The sequence below is a fragment of the Petromyzon marinus genome, chromosome 78 (assembly GCF_048934315.1).
Source record: "Petromyzon marinus isolate PM22_M1 ecotype Great Lakes invasive population chromosome 78, UKy_Petmar_22M1.pri1.0, whole genome shotgun sequence".
Lineage (NCBI taxonomy): Eukaryota > Metazoa > Chordata > Hyperoartia > Petromyzontiformes > Petromyzontidae > Petromyzon > Petromyzon marinus.
Window position 1 is genome coordinate 18,199 of NC_133744.1, and position 15,782 is coordinate 33,980.

Here is a 15,782-nt window from a genome sequence, read left to right on the forward strand (position 1 = left end):
TGTGAGTGGTGAGTGAGTGGTGAGTGGTGAGTGAGTGGTGAGTGAGTGGTGAGTGAGTGAGTGAGTGGTGAGTGAGTGAGTGGTGAGTGGTGAGTGAGTGGTGAGTGAGTGGTGAGTGAGTGGTGAGTGAGCGGGGAGTGAGCGGTGAGTGAGTGGTGAGTGAGTGGTGAGTGAGCGGTGAGTGAGTGGTGAGTGAGTGGTGAGTGAGTGGTGAGTGAGCGGTGAGTGAGTGGTGAGTGAGTGAGTGAGTGGTGAGTGAGTAGTGAGTGAGTGGTGAGTGAGTGAGTGGTGAGTGAGTGGTGAGTGAGTGAGTGGTGAGTGAGCGGTGAGTGAGCGGTGAGTGAGTGGTGAGTGAGTGGTGAGTGAGTGGTGAGTGAGTGGTGAGTGAGCGGTGAGTGAGCGGTGAGTGAGTGGTGAGTGAGTGGTGAGTGAGTGGTGAGTGAGTGGTGAGTGAGTGAGTGAGTGGTGAGTGAGTGGTGAGTGAGTGGTGAGTGAGTGGTGAGTGAGCGGTGAGTGAGCGGTGAGTGAGCGGTGAGTGAGCGGTGAGTGAGTGGTGAGTGAGTGGTGAGTGAGCGGTGAGTGAGCGGTGAGTGAGCGGTGAGTGAGCGGTGAGTGAGTGGTGAGTGAGTGGTGAGTGAGTGGTGAGTGGTGAGTGAGTGGTGAGTGAGTGGTGAGTGAGTGGTGAGTGAGTGAGTGGTGAGTGAGTGGTGAGTGAGTGGTGAGTGGTGAGTAGTGAGTGAGTGGTGAGTGAGTGGTGAGTGGTGAGTGAGTGGTGAGTGAGTGGTGAGTGAGTGGTGAGTGAGTGAGTGGTGAGTGAGTGGTGAGTGAGTGGTGAGTGAGTGGTGAGTGGTGAGTGAGTGGTGAGTGAGCGGTGAGTGAGTGGTGAGTGGTGAGTGAGTGGTGAGTGAGCGGTGAGTGAGCGGTGAGTGGTGAGTGAGTGAGTGAGTGGTGAGTGAGTGGTGAGTGAGTGAGTGGTGCGTGAGTGGTGAGTGAGTGGTGAGTGAGTGAGTGGTGAGTGAGTGGTGAGTGAGTGGTGAGTGGTGAGTGAGTGGTGAGTGAGTGGTGAGTGGTGAGTGGTGAGTGAGTGGTGAGTGAGTGGTGAGTGAGTGGTGAGTGGTGAGTGAGTGGTGAGTGAGTGGTGAGTGAGTGGTGAGTGAGTGGTGAGTGAGTGGTGAGTGGTGAGTGAGTGGTGAGTGAGTAGTGAGTGAGTGAGTGGTGAGTGAGTGGTGAGTGAGTGGTGAGTGAGCGGTGAGTGAGTGGTGAGTGAGTGTTGAGTGAGTGGTGAGTGAGTGGTGGTGAGTGAGTGGTGAGTGAGTGGTGAGTGAGTGGTGAGTGAGTGGTGAGTGAGTGAGCGGTGAGTGAGTGGTGAGTGAGTGGTGAGTGAGTGGTGAGTGAGTGGTGAGTGAGTGGTGAGTGAGCGGTGAGTGTCTCCGTGTAGACACCATCCCAAGCCTCGTGGCGCTGGTGGCGTGGACTCACAGCCACGCCCTCACCTGTCACCACCTCCCTCTCCTCCTCACTACCACCACTCCTCACCCGGTGAGCGGACTCAGCTGGTGCTCACCACTCATACAGGACGCACCCAGAATCTCATGCGCTCACTCACCCACGAACCCACTCGCTCACCCACTCACTCACTCACCCACTCACTCACCCACTCACTCACCCACGAACCCACTCGCTCACCCACTCACTCACTCACCCACTCACTCACCCACTCACTCACCCACGAACCCACTCGCTCACCCACTCACTCACCCACTCACTCACTCACCCACTCACTCACTCACTCACCCACTCACTCACTCAATCACCCACTCACCCACTCACTCACTCACCTACTCACTCACTCACTCACCACTCACTCACTCACCCACGAACCCACTCGCTCACCCACTCACTCACTCACCCACTCACTCACTCAATCACCCACTCACCCACTCACTCACTCACTCAGCCACTCACTCACTCACCCACTCACTCAGCCACTCACTCACTCACTCACCCACTCACTCACTCAATCACCCACTCACCTACTCACTCAATCACCCACTCACCCACTCACTCACCTACTCACTTACTCACCACTCACTCACTCACTCACCACTCACCCACTCACTCACCCACGAACCCACTCGCTCACCCACTCACACACCCACCCACTCATTCGCCAACTCACTCACCACTCATAACTCACTCACCACTAACTGAACACTCATCACTCACACACCACTCACTCGCCCACTCAATCACCCACTCACTCACCACTCACCCACTCACCCAATTATTCTGTTAATAAAGTCACCATGTCTCCCCGTGTCTCCCCACCTCTCCCCGAGTCTCCCCGAGTCTCCCCACGTCCCCCCGTGTCTCCCTGTGTCTCCCTGAGTCTCCCCGCGTCTCCCTGAGTCTCCCTGATGCCTACCGTGTCTTCCCGAGTCTCCCCGCGTCTCCCCGAGTCTCCCTGTGTCTCCCTGATGTCTCCCTGAGTCTCCCCGAGTCTCCCTGAGTCTCCCCGTGTCTCCCTGTGTCTCCCCGTGTCTCCCTGAGTCTCCCAGATTCTCTCTGAGTCTTCCCGTGTCTCCCCGTGTCTCCCTGAATCTCCCCGTGTCTCCATGAGTCTCCCTGTGTCTCCCCGCGTCTCCCCGAGTCTCCCTGAGTCTCCCCGAGTCTCCCTGAATCTCCCCGAGTCTCCCTGAGCCTCCCGGAGTCTCTCCGAGTCTCCCCGTGGCTCACCGTGTCTCTCCGTGTCTCTGCGAGTCTCCCCGAATCTACCTGTGTCCCCCTCAGTCTCGCCGAATCTCCCTGAATCTCCCCGTGTCTCCATGAGTCTCCCTGTGTCTCCCCGCGTCTCTCCCTGTCTCCCCGTGTCTCTCCCTGTCTCCCTGAGTCTCCCCGTGTCTCCATGAGTCTCCCTGTGTTTCCCCGCGTCTCTCCCTGTCTCCCCGTGTCTCTCCCTGTCTCCCTGAGTCTCCCCGTGTCTCCATGAGTCTCCCTGTGTCTCCCCGCGTCTCTCCCTGTCTGCATGAGTCTCTCCCTGTCTCCATGAGTCTCTCACTGTCTCCCTGAGTCTCCCTGTGTCTCCATGAGTCTCCCTGAGTCTCCCCACGTCTCCCCGTGTCTCCCTGAATCTCCCCGTGTCTCACCGTGTCTCACCGTGTCTCTCCCTGTCTCCATGAGTCTCCCTGTGTCTCCCCGAGTCTCCCCGTGTCTCCCTGAATCTCCCCGTGTCTCCATGAGTCTCCCTGTGTCTCCCCGCGTCTCCCTGAATCTCCCCGTGTCTCCCTGAGTCTCCCCGCATCTCCCCGAGTCTCCCCGTGTCTCCCTGAGTCTCCCCGTGTCTCCCTGAGTCTCCCCACGTCTCCCCGTGTCTCCCTGAATCTCCCCGCGTCTCCATGAGTCTCCCCGTGTCTCCCTGAGTCTTCCCGTGTCTCCCCGATTCTCACCGTGTCTCTCCGTGTCTCCCTGAGTCTCTCCAGTCTGTCTCCTGGCGCTGTGATTCTGGACACTCATTCCGCTGGAGTGTCACTCCATCTCCACTCGGACATCCTGCCCACTCACCTCCCTCACCACCTCCACTCACTAATGCTTACACGGTGAGCGGGTCAGTGAGTGGTGGGTGAGTGAATGGGTGGGTGAGTGAATGGGTGGGTGAGTGAGAGGGAGGGTGAGCGAGTGGGTTAGTGAGTGGGCGAGTGAGTGGGCGAGTGAGTGGGCGAGTGAGTGGGCGAGTGAGTGGGCGAGTGAGTGGGCGAGTGAGTGGGCGGGTGAGTGAGAGGGAGGGTGAGCGAGAGGGAGGGTGAGCGAGTGAGTGGGCGAGTGAGTGGGCGAGTGAGTGTGTGTTCGGGTGAGTGAGTGGGTGTGTGAGTGGTGTGTGAGTGGGTGAGTGGGTGTGCAGGTGGGTGTGTGAGTGGGTGAGTGATTGGTGAGTTAGTGACTTACTGTCTCTCTGTTTCTACAGAATGTCAAGAATCCATTACTGGATATAAAGGTGCAAATATACACTCACCACTTACTCAACTACTCACTACTTACCACTCAAGCACTCATTCAACCATGCACGCACCCACTCAACCACTCACTCACCCACTCACCACTCACCCAGTCACTCTCTCACCCACTCATCCACCCAATCGCTCACCCACTTACCCAATCAGTCACCCACCCATCCACTCACTCACCACTCACCCACCTACTCAATCACTCACCCACCCAATCTCTCACCCACTCATTCACTCTCTCACCCACTCAATCACTCATCCACCCAATTGCTCACCCACTTACCCAATCAGTCACCCACCCATCCACTCACTCACTCACTCACCCACTCATTCACTCTCTCACCCACTCAATCACTCACCCACCCAATCTCTCACCCACTCACCCACTCATTCACTCTCTCACCCACTCAATCACTCACCCACCCAATCTCTCACCCACTCACCCACCCAATCTCTGACCCACTCACCCACCCATCCACTCACTCACTCACTCACCCACCCAATCTCTCACCCACTCACCCAATCAGTCACCCACCCATCCACTCACTCACTCACTCACCCACTCACCCACTCACCCACTCATTCATTCACTCTCTCACCCACTCAATCACTCACCCACCCAATCTCTCACCCACTCACCCACACAATCTCTCACCCACTCACCCACTCAGTCACCCACCCATCCACTCACTCAATCACTCACCCACTCATTCACTCTCTCACCCACTCACCCACACAATCTCTCACCCACTCACCCACACAATCTCTCACCCACTCACCCACTCAGTCACCCACCCATCCACTCACTCAATCACTCACCCACCCAATCTCTCACCCACTCATCCACCCAATCGCTCACCCACTTACCCACTCAGTCACCCACCCATCCACTCACTCACTCACTCACCCACTCACCGATCCATTCACCCACCACTCACAACTCACTTCCCCACCCACTCAGGCAATGGGTTACATTACTGGCGAGGTTAACTGAGGGTCGTTGTCTCCCTTCTCTGCAGCTGGAACCGGACATTATCACTCTGTCTGTGGCTCCACAGAGACACGGTGAGACACGGGGAGACACGGGGAGACACGTGGAGACACGGAGAGACACGGGGAGACACGGAGAGACACGGAGAGACTTGGGGAGACACGGGGAGACACAGGGAGACACAGGGAGACACAGGGAGACACGGGAAAAACAGTGAGACTTGGGGAGACACAGGGAGACACGGTGAGACTTGGGGAGACTGGGAGACATGGAGAGACACGGGGAGACACGGGGAGACTTGGGGAGACACGGGGAGACACAGGGAGACACAGAGAGACACAGGGAGACACGGTGAGACTTGGGGAGACACAGGGAGACACGGTGAGACTTGGGGAGACTGGGAGACATGGAGAGACACGGGGAGACTCAGTGAGACATGGAGAGACTGGGAGACACGGGGAGACACGGGGAGACACAGGGAGACTTGGGGAGACACGCGGAGACACGGGGAGACACGGTGAGACTTGGGGAGACACGTGGAGACACGGGGAGACACGGGGAGACACAGTGAGACTTGGGGAGACTGCGAGACATGGAGAGACACGAGGAGACTCGGTGAGACGCGGGGAGACACGGGGAGACTTAGGGAGACACGGGGAGATACAGGGAGACACAGGGAGACACAGACACGGGGAGACACGGGGAGACACGGGGAGACTTGGGGACACACGTGGAGACACAGGGAGACACAGTGAGACACAGGGAGAGATGGTGAGACTTGGGGAGACACAGGGAGACACAGGGAGAGACGGTGAGACACAGGGAGAGACGGTGAGACTTGGGGAGACACAGGGAGACACAGGGAGAGACGGTGAGACTTGGAGAGACACGGGAAGACACAGGGAGACACGGTGAGACACGGGGAGACACAGGGAGACACAGTGAGACACGGGGAGACACGGGGAGACACAGTGAGACTTGGGGAGACTGGGAGACATGGAGAGACACGAGGAGACTCGGTGAGACACGGGGAGACACGGGGAGACACAGGGAGAATTGGGGAGACACGGGGAGACACGGAGAAACACAGTGAGACACGGAGAGACACTGAGAGACACAGTGAGACTCAAGGAGACACAGTGAGACACAGTGAGACACGGGGAGACACAGTGAGACACGGGGAGACACGGGGAGACACTGAGAGACACAGTGAGACACGGGGAGACACGGGGAGACACAGGGAGACACGGGGAGACACGGGGAGACACGGGGAGACACAGGGAGACACAGGGAGACACGGGGAGACTCGGTGAGACTCGGTGAGACACGGGGAGACACGGGGAGACACGGGGAGACACGGGGAGACATGGAGACATGGAGAGACACGGGGAGACACGGGGAGACTCGGGGAGACACGGGGAGACACGGGGAGACTCGGGGAGACACGGTGAGACACGGGGAGACACGGGGAGACACAGGGAGACACGGGGAGACACAGGGAGACACGGGGAGACATGGAGACATGGAGAGACACGGGGAGACACGGTGAGACATGGAGAGACTCGGTGAGACTCGGTGAGACACGGGGAGACACGGGGAGACTCGGGGAGACACGGGGAGACACGGGGAGACTCGGGGAGACACGGGGAGACACGGGGAGACTTGGGGAGACACGGGGAGACTTAGGGAGACACGGGGAGACACGGGGAGACACGGGGAGACACAGCGAGACTCGGGGAGACACGGGGAGACACAGGGAGACACGGGGAGACTGGGAGAGACATGGAGAGACACGGGGAGACACGGGGAGACACGGGGAGACACGGTGAGACTCGGGGAAACTGGGAGACATGGAGAGACTTGGGGAGACACGGAGACATGGAGAGACACGGGGAGACACAGGGAGACACGGGGAGACACAGGGAGACACGGAGACATGGAGAGACACGGGGAGACTCGGGGAGACACGGGGAGACACGGGGAGACACAGTGAGACACGGGGAGACACGGGGTACTCAGGGAGACACGGTGAGACTTGGGGAGACTGGGAGACACGGGGAGACTCGGGGAGACACGGAGACATGGGGAGACACAGTGAGACACGGGGAGACACGGAGACATGGAGAGACACGGGGAGACTCAGGGAGACACGGGGAGACACGGGGAGACTTGGGGAGACACGGAGAGACACTGAGAGACACAGTGAGACACGGAGAGACTCAGTGAGACACGGGGAGACACGGGGAGACACGGGGAGACACGGTGGGACTTGGGGAGACTGGGAGACACAGTGAGACACGGGGAGACTTGGGGAGACACAGGGAGACTGGGAGACACAGGGAGACTCGGGGAGACACGGTGAGACTCAGGGAGACACAGGGAGGAATTGTATTCCTATATTTGCTGCTGCTGTGTTTCTGTGTCCCCCGCGTCTCCGTATGCGCATGTCTTTTTGTCTCCCTGAGTCTCTCTGTGTTTCTGTGTCCGTCTGTCTAAACGTGTGTCCGTGTCCCCGTGTGTGCAGCGCTCTGCAAAATCAGCGATGGAGGCACGTCAAGTGAGAGGTATCAGAGGGACGCGGGGACACGGGGGTTAGCTGTCTGCGAGGTCGCTACTCATTACGGCACTTGCCCCTACAGCGCTGTGCGAGGCTTCCTGGGGGAGCTTTGTCTGTGTCTGTGCGGTGTGTATTCACTGCAGGCTCCGCAGGAGACTGGGCGGTCGTGAGTCCACGGATTCAACACTCAGAACGCGACGACGGCCGAGGGAGCAAAAGTAACTCACGGACTCACTCGTAGGCTCACTCACTCGTAGACTCACTCACTCATAGACTCACTCGTAGACTCACTCACTCATAGACTCACTCACTCATAGACTCACTCACTCGTAGACTCACTCATAGACTCACTCGTAGACTCACTCACTCGTAGACTCACTCACTCATAGACTCACTCATAGACTCACTCATAGACTCACTCACTCGTAGACTCACTCACTCATAGACTCACTCATAGACTCACTCACTCATAGACTCACTCACTCATAGACTCACTCACTCATAGACTCACTCACTCATAGACTCACTCACTCATAGACTCACTCACTCGTAGACTCACTCATAGACTCACTCACTCGTAGACTCACTCATAGACTCACTCATAGACTCACTCACTCGTAGACTCACTCACTCATAGACTCACTCATAGACTCACTCGTAGACTCACTCACTCGTAGACTCACTCATAGACTCACTCACTCGTAGACTCACTCATAGACTCACTCACTCGTAGACTCACTCACTCGTAGACTCACTCACTCATAGACTCACTCACTCGTAGACTCACTCACTCATAGACTCACTCGTAGACTCACTCACTCATAGACTCACTCATAGACTCACTCGTATACTCACTCACTCGTAGACTCACTCACTCGTAGACTCACTTGTAGACTCACTCACTCATAGACTCACTCATAGACTCACTCATAGACTCACTCACTCGTAGACTCACTCACTCGTAGACTCACTCATAGACTCACTCGTAGACTCACTCACTCGTAGACTCACTCACTCATAGACTCACTCACTCATAGACTCACTCATAGACTCACTCGTAGACTCACTCACTCGTAGACTCACTCATAGACTCACTCACTCGTAGACTCACTCATAGACTCACTCACTCGTAGACTCACTCACTCGTAGATTCACTCACTCATAGACTCACTCACTCGTAGACTCACTCACTCATAGACTCACTCGTAGACTCACTCACTCATAGACTCACTCATAGACTCACTCGTAGACTCACTCACTCGTAGACTCACTCACTCGTAGACTCACTTGTAGACTCACTCACTCATAGACTCACTCATAGACTCACTCATAGACTCACTCACTCGTAGACTCACTCACTCGTAGACTCACTCATAGACTCACTCCTAGACTCACTCACTCGTAGACTCACTCACTCATAGACTCACTCACTCGTAGACTCACTCACTCGTAGACTCACTCGTAGACTCACTCACTCGTAGACTCACTCATAGACTCACTCACTCGTAGACTCACTCATAGACTCACTCACTCGTAGACTCACTCACTCGTAGACTCACTCACTCATAGACTCACTCACTCGTAGACTCACTCACTCATAGACTCACTCGTAGACTCACTCACTCATAGACTCACTCATAGACTCACTCGTAGACTCACTCACTCGTAGACTCACTCACTCGTAGACTCACTTGTAGACTCACTCACTCATAGGCTCACTCATAGACTCACTCATAGACTCACTCACTCGTAGACTCACTCACTCGTAGACTCACTCATAGACTCACTCGTAGACTCACTCACTCGTAGACTCACTCACTCATAGACTCACTCACTCGTAGACTCACTCACTCGTAGACTCACTCGTAGACTCACTCACTCGTAGACTCACTCGTAGACTGACTCACTCATAGACTCACTCACTCGTAGGCTCACTCACTCGTAGACTCACTCACTCGTAAACTCACTCACTCGTAGACTCACTCATAGACTCACTCACTCGTAGACTCACTCACTCGTAGACTCACTCACTCGTAGGCTCACTCACTCGTAGGCTCACTCACTCATAGACTCACTCGTAGACTCACTCACTCGTAGGCTCACTCACTCGTAGACTCACTCACTCATAGACTCACTCACTCATAGACTCACTCACTCGTAGACTCACTCACTCGTAGGCTCACTCACTCGTAGGCTCACTCACTCGTAGGCTCACTCACTCGTAGACTCACTCACTCGTAGACTCACTCACTCATAGACTCACTCACTCATAGACTCACTCATAGACTCACTCATAGACTCACTCACTCGTAGACTCACTCACTCGTAGACTCACTCGTAGACTCACTCACTCGTAGACTCACTCACTCGTAGACTCACTCACTCGTAGACTCACTCATAGACTCACTCATAGACTCACTCACTCATAGACTCACTCATAGACTCACTCATAGACTCACTCACTCATAGACTCACTCACTCGTAGACTCACTCACTCGTAGACTCACTCATAGACTCACTCATAGACTCACTCGTAGACTCACTCACTCGTAGACTCACTCACTCGTAGACTCACTCACTCGTAGGCTCACTCACTCGTAGACTCGCTCACTCGTAGGCTCACTCACTCGTAGACTCACTCACTCGTAGACTCACTCACTCGTAGACTCACTCATAGACTCACTCATAGACTCACTCGTAGACTCACTCACTCGTAGACTCACTCACTCATAGACTCACTCATAGACTCACTCAGACTCACTCATAGACTCACTCACTCATAGACTCACTCATAGACTCACTCGTAGACTCACTCACTCGTAGACTCACTCACTCATAGACTCACTCATAGACTCACTCATAGACTCACTCACTCGTAGACTCACTCACTCGTAGACTCACTCACTCGTAGACTCACTCACTCGTAGACTCACTCGTAGACTCACTCACTCGTAGACTCACTCACTCGTAGACTCACTCACTCGTAGACTCACTCACTCGTAGACTCACTCATAGACTCACTCACTCGTAGACTCACTCATAGACTCACTCGTAGGCTCACTCACTCGTAGACTCACTCACTCGTAGACTCACTCACTCGTAGACTCACTCACTCGTAGGCTCACTCATAGACTCACTCATAGACTCACTCACTCGTAGACTCACTCACTCGTAGACTCACTCACTCATAGACTCACTCACTCATAGACTCACTCACTCATAGACTCACTCACTCGTAGACTCACTCACTCGTAGACTCACTCACTCATAGACTCACTCATAGACTCACTCACTCATAGACTCACTCACTCGTAGGCTCACTCACTCGTAGACTCACTCATAGACTCACTCATAGACTCACTCACTCGTAGACTCACTCACTCGTAGACTCACTCACTCGTAGACTCACTCACTCATAGACTCACTCACTCATAGACTCACTCACTCGTAGACTCACTCACTCGTAGACTCACTCATAGACTCACTCACTCGTAGACTCACTCACTCGTAGACTCACTCATAGACTCACTCATAGACTCACTCACTCGTAGACTCACTCACTCGTAGACTCACTCACTCGTAGACTCACTCACTCGTAGACTCACTCACTCATAGACTCACTCACTCATAGGCTCACTCACTCATAGACTCACTCACTCGTAGACTCACTCACTCGTAGACTCACTCACTCGTAGACTCACTCACTCGTAGACTCACTCACTCATAGACTCACTCATAGACTCACTCACTCATAGACTCACTCGTAGACTCACTCACTCATAGACTCACTCATAGACTCACTCACTCATAGACTCACTCGTAGACTCACTCACTCATAGACTCACTCACTCGTAGACTCACTCACTCGTAGACTCACTCACTCGTAGGCTCACTCACTCGTAGACTCACTCACTCGTAGACTCACTCACTCATAGACTCACTCACTCATAGACTCACTCATAGACTCACTCGTAGACTCACTCACTCGTAGACTCACTCGTAGACTCACTCACTCATAGACTCACTCACTCATAGACTCACTCACTCATAGACTCACTCACTCATAGACTCACTCACTCGTAGACTCACTCATAGACTCACTCACTCGTAGACTCACTCATAGACTCACTCACTCGTAGACTTACTCACTCATAGACTCACTCACTCATAGACTCACTCACTCATAGACTCACTCACTCATAGACTCACTCACTCATAGACTCACTCATAGACTCACTCGTAGACTCACTCACTCGTAGACTCACTCACTCGTAGACTCACTCACTCGTAGACTCACTCACTCGTAGACTTACTCACTCATAGACTCACTCGTAGACTCACTCACTCGTAGACTCACTCACTCGTAGACTCACTCACTCATAGACTCACTCATAGACTCACTCACTCATAGACTCACTCATAGACTCACTCACTCATATACTCACTCACTCATAGACTCACTCATAGACTCACTCACTCGTAGACTCACTCACTCATAGACTCACTCACTCGTAGACTCACTCACTCATAGACTCACTCACTCATAGACTCACTCATAGACTCACTCACTCGTAGACTCACTCACTCATAGACTCACTCACTCATAGACTCACTCACTCATAGACTCACTCATAGACTCACTCACTCGTAGACTCACTCACTCGTAGACTCACTCACTCGTAGACTCACTCACTCATAGACTCACTCATAGACTCACTCACTCACAGACTCACTCACTCATAGACTCACTCACTCGTAGACTCACTCATTTGTAGACTCACTCACTCGTAGACTCACTCATAGACTCACTCACTCGTAGACTCACTCACTCATAGACTCACTCACTCGTAGACTCACTCACTCGTAGACTCACTCATAGACTCACTCACTCATAGACTCACTCACTCGTAGGCTCACTCACTCGTAGACTCACTCATAGACTCACTCATAGACTCACTCACTCGTAGACTCACTCACTCGTAGACTCACGCACTCGTAGACTCACTCACTCATAGACTCACTCACTCATAGACTCACTCACTCGTAGACTCACTCACTCGTAGACTCACTCATAGACTCACTCACTCGTAGACTCACTCACTCGTAGACTCACTCATAGACTCACTCGTAGACTCACTCACTCGTAGACTCACTCACTCGTAGACTCACTCACTCACTCGTAGACTCACTCACTCGTAGACTCACTCATAGACTCACTCACTCGTAGACTCACTCACTCGTAGACTCACTCACTCATAGACTCACTCACTCGTAGACTCACTCACTCATAGACTCACTCACTCATAGACTCACTAACTCATAGACTCACTCACTCATAGACTCACTCACTCATAGACTCACTCACTCGTAGACTCACTCACTCGTAGACTCACTCACTCGTAGACTCACTCATAGACTCACTCACTCATAGACTCACTCACTCGTAGGCTCACTCACTCGTAGACTCACTCATAGACTCACTCACTCATAGACTCACTCACTCGTAGACTCACTCACTCATAGACTCACTCACTCGTAGACTCACTCACTCATAGACTCACTAACTCGTAGACTCACTCACTCATAGACTCACTCACTCATAGACTCACTCACTCATAGACTCACTCACTCGTAGACTCACTCACTCGTAGACTCACTCACTCATAGACTCACTCATAGACTCACTCACTCATAGACTCACTCACTCATAGACTCACTCACTCGTAGACTCACTCATTTGTAGACTCACTCACTCGTAGACTCACTCATAGACTCACTCACTCGTAGACTCACTCACTCATAGACTCACTCACTCGTAGACTCACTCACTCGTAGACTCACTCATAGACTCACTCACTCATAGACTCACTCACTCGTAGGCTCACTCACTCGTAGACTCACTCATAGACTCACTCATAGACTCACTCACTCGTAGACTCACTCACTCGTAGACTCACTCACTCGTAGACTCACTCACTCATAGACTCACTCACTCATAGACTCACTCACTCGTAGACTCACTCACTCGTAGACTCACTCATAGACTCACTCACTCGTAGACTCACTCACTCGTAGACTCACTCATAGACTCACTCATAGACTCACTCACTCGTAGACTCACTCACTCGTAGACTCACTCACTCGTAGACTCACTCACTCACTCGTAGACTCACTCACTCGTAGACTCACTCATAGACTCACTCACTCGTAGACTCACTCACTCGTAGACTCACTCACTCATAGACTCACTCACTCGTAGACTCACTCACTCATAGACTCACTCACTCATAGACTCACTAACTCATAGACTCACTCATTTGTAGACTCACTCACTCGTAGACTCACTCATAGACTCACTCACTCGTAGACTCACTCACTCATAGACTCACTCACTCGTAGACTCACTCACTCGTAGACTCACTCATAGACTCACTCACTCATAGACTCACTCACTCGTAGGCTCACTCACTCGTAGACTCACTCATAGACTCACTCATAGACTCACTCACTCGTAGACTCACTCACTCGTAGACTCACTCACTCGTAGACTCACTCACTCATAGACTCACTCACTCATAGACTCACTCACTCGTAGACTCACTCACTCGTAGACTCACTCATAGACTCACTCACTCGTAGACTCACTCACTCGTAGACTCACTCATAGACTCACTCATAGACTCACTCACTCGTAGACTCACTCACTCGTAGACTCACTCACTCGTAGACTCACTCACTCACTCGTAGACTCACTCACTCGTAGACTCACTCATAGACTCACTCACTCGTAGACTCACTCACTCGTAGACTCACTCACTCATAGACTCACTCACTCGTAGACTCACTCACTCATAGACTCACTCACTCATAGACTCACTAACTCATAGACTCACTCACTCATAGACTCACTCACTCATAGACTCACTCACTCGTAGACTCACTCACTCGTAGACTCACTCACTCGTAGACTCACTCACTCATAGACTCACTCATAGACTCACTCACTCATAGACTCACTCACTCGTAGGCTCACTCACTCGTAGACTCACTCATAGACTCACTCACTCATAGACTCACTCACTCGTAGACTCACTCACTCATAGACTCACTCACTCGTAGACTCACTCACTCATAGACTCACTAACTCGTAGACTCACTCACTCATAGACTCACTCACTCGTAGACTCACTCACTCATAGACTCACTCACTCATAGACTCACTCACTCGTAGACTCACTCACTCATAGACTCACTCACTCGTAGACTCACTCACTCATAGACTCACTCACTCGTAGACTCACTCACTCATAGACTCACTCACTCATAGACTCACTAACTCATAGACTCACTCACTCATAGACTCACTCACTCATAGACTCACTCACTCGTAGACTCACTCACTCATAGACTCACTCACTCATAGACTCACTCACTCGTAGACTCACTCACTCATAGACTCACTCACTCATAGACTCACTCACTTATAGACTCACTCATAGACTCACTCATAGACTCACTCACTCATAGACTCACTTACTCATAGACTCACTCACTCATAGACTCACTCACTCATAGACTCACTCACTCATAGACTCAATCATAGACTCACTCATAGACTCACTCACTCATAGACTCACTCATAGACTCACTCATAGACTTACTCACTCATAGACTCACTCACTCATAGACTCACTCACTCATAGACTCACTCACTCATAGACTCACTCACTCATAGACTCACTCACTCATAGACTCACTCATAGACTCACTCATAGACTTACTCACTCATAGACTCACTCACTCATAGACTCACTCACTCATAGACTCACTCACTCATAGACTCACTCACTCGTAGACTCACTCACTCATAGACTCACTCACTCATAGGCTCACTCATAGACTCACTCACTCATAGACTCACTCATAGACTCACTCACTCACTCATAGACTCACTCATAGACTCACTCATAGAATCACTCAATCATAAACTCACTCATTAACTTACTGAGACTTAATTCTAGATTTGAAGCTTTCATGACTGCAAGGATTCATACTCTTTTGGTTTTTTCGGTAAGCACGTAGGGTAAAAATAAAACACATTCAGTTTTCATTTATTTTAATTTACCTACGTAACTTTACAGAAAAAAAACAATACGAATATTACGACTTATTCACTCTTAGACCCCGTGACCCCCTGACCTGTTGACCTCTGTGACCCCAGGGGACCTCTGTG

At 52.4% G+C, this 15,782-nt stretch overlaps 1 long non-coding RNA gene across 1 annotated transcript; it reads left to right on the forward strand.

The window, feature by feature from the left end:
- Nucleotides 1-1,286: 1,286 nt before the first annotated feature.
- LOC142907341 (uncharacterized) lies at nucleotides 1,287-15,588 on the forward strand. The gene is made up of 6 exons (XR_012930951.1): nucleotides 1,287-1,539; nucleotides 3,480-3,596; nucleotides 3,962-3,991; nucleotides 5,021-5,066; nucleotides 7,517-7,556; nucleotides 7,693-15,588. It is a non-coding gene; the product is annotated as an uncharacterized LOC142907341 (long non-coding RNA).
- Nucleotides 15,589-15,782: the final 194 nt, after the last annotated feature.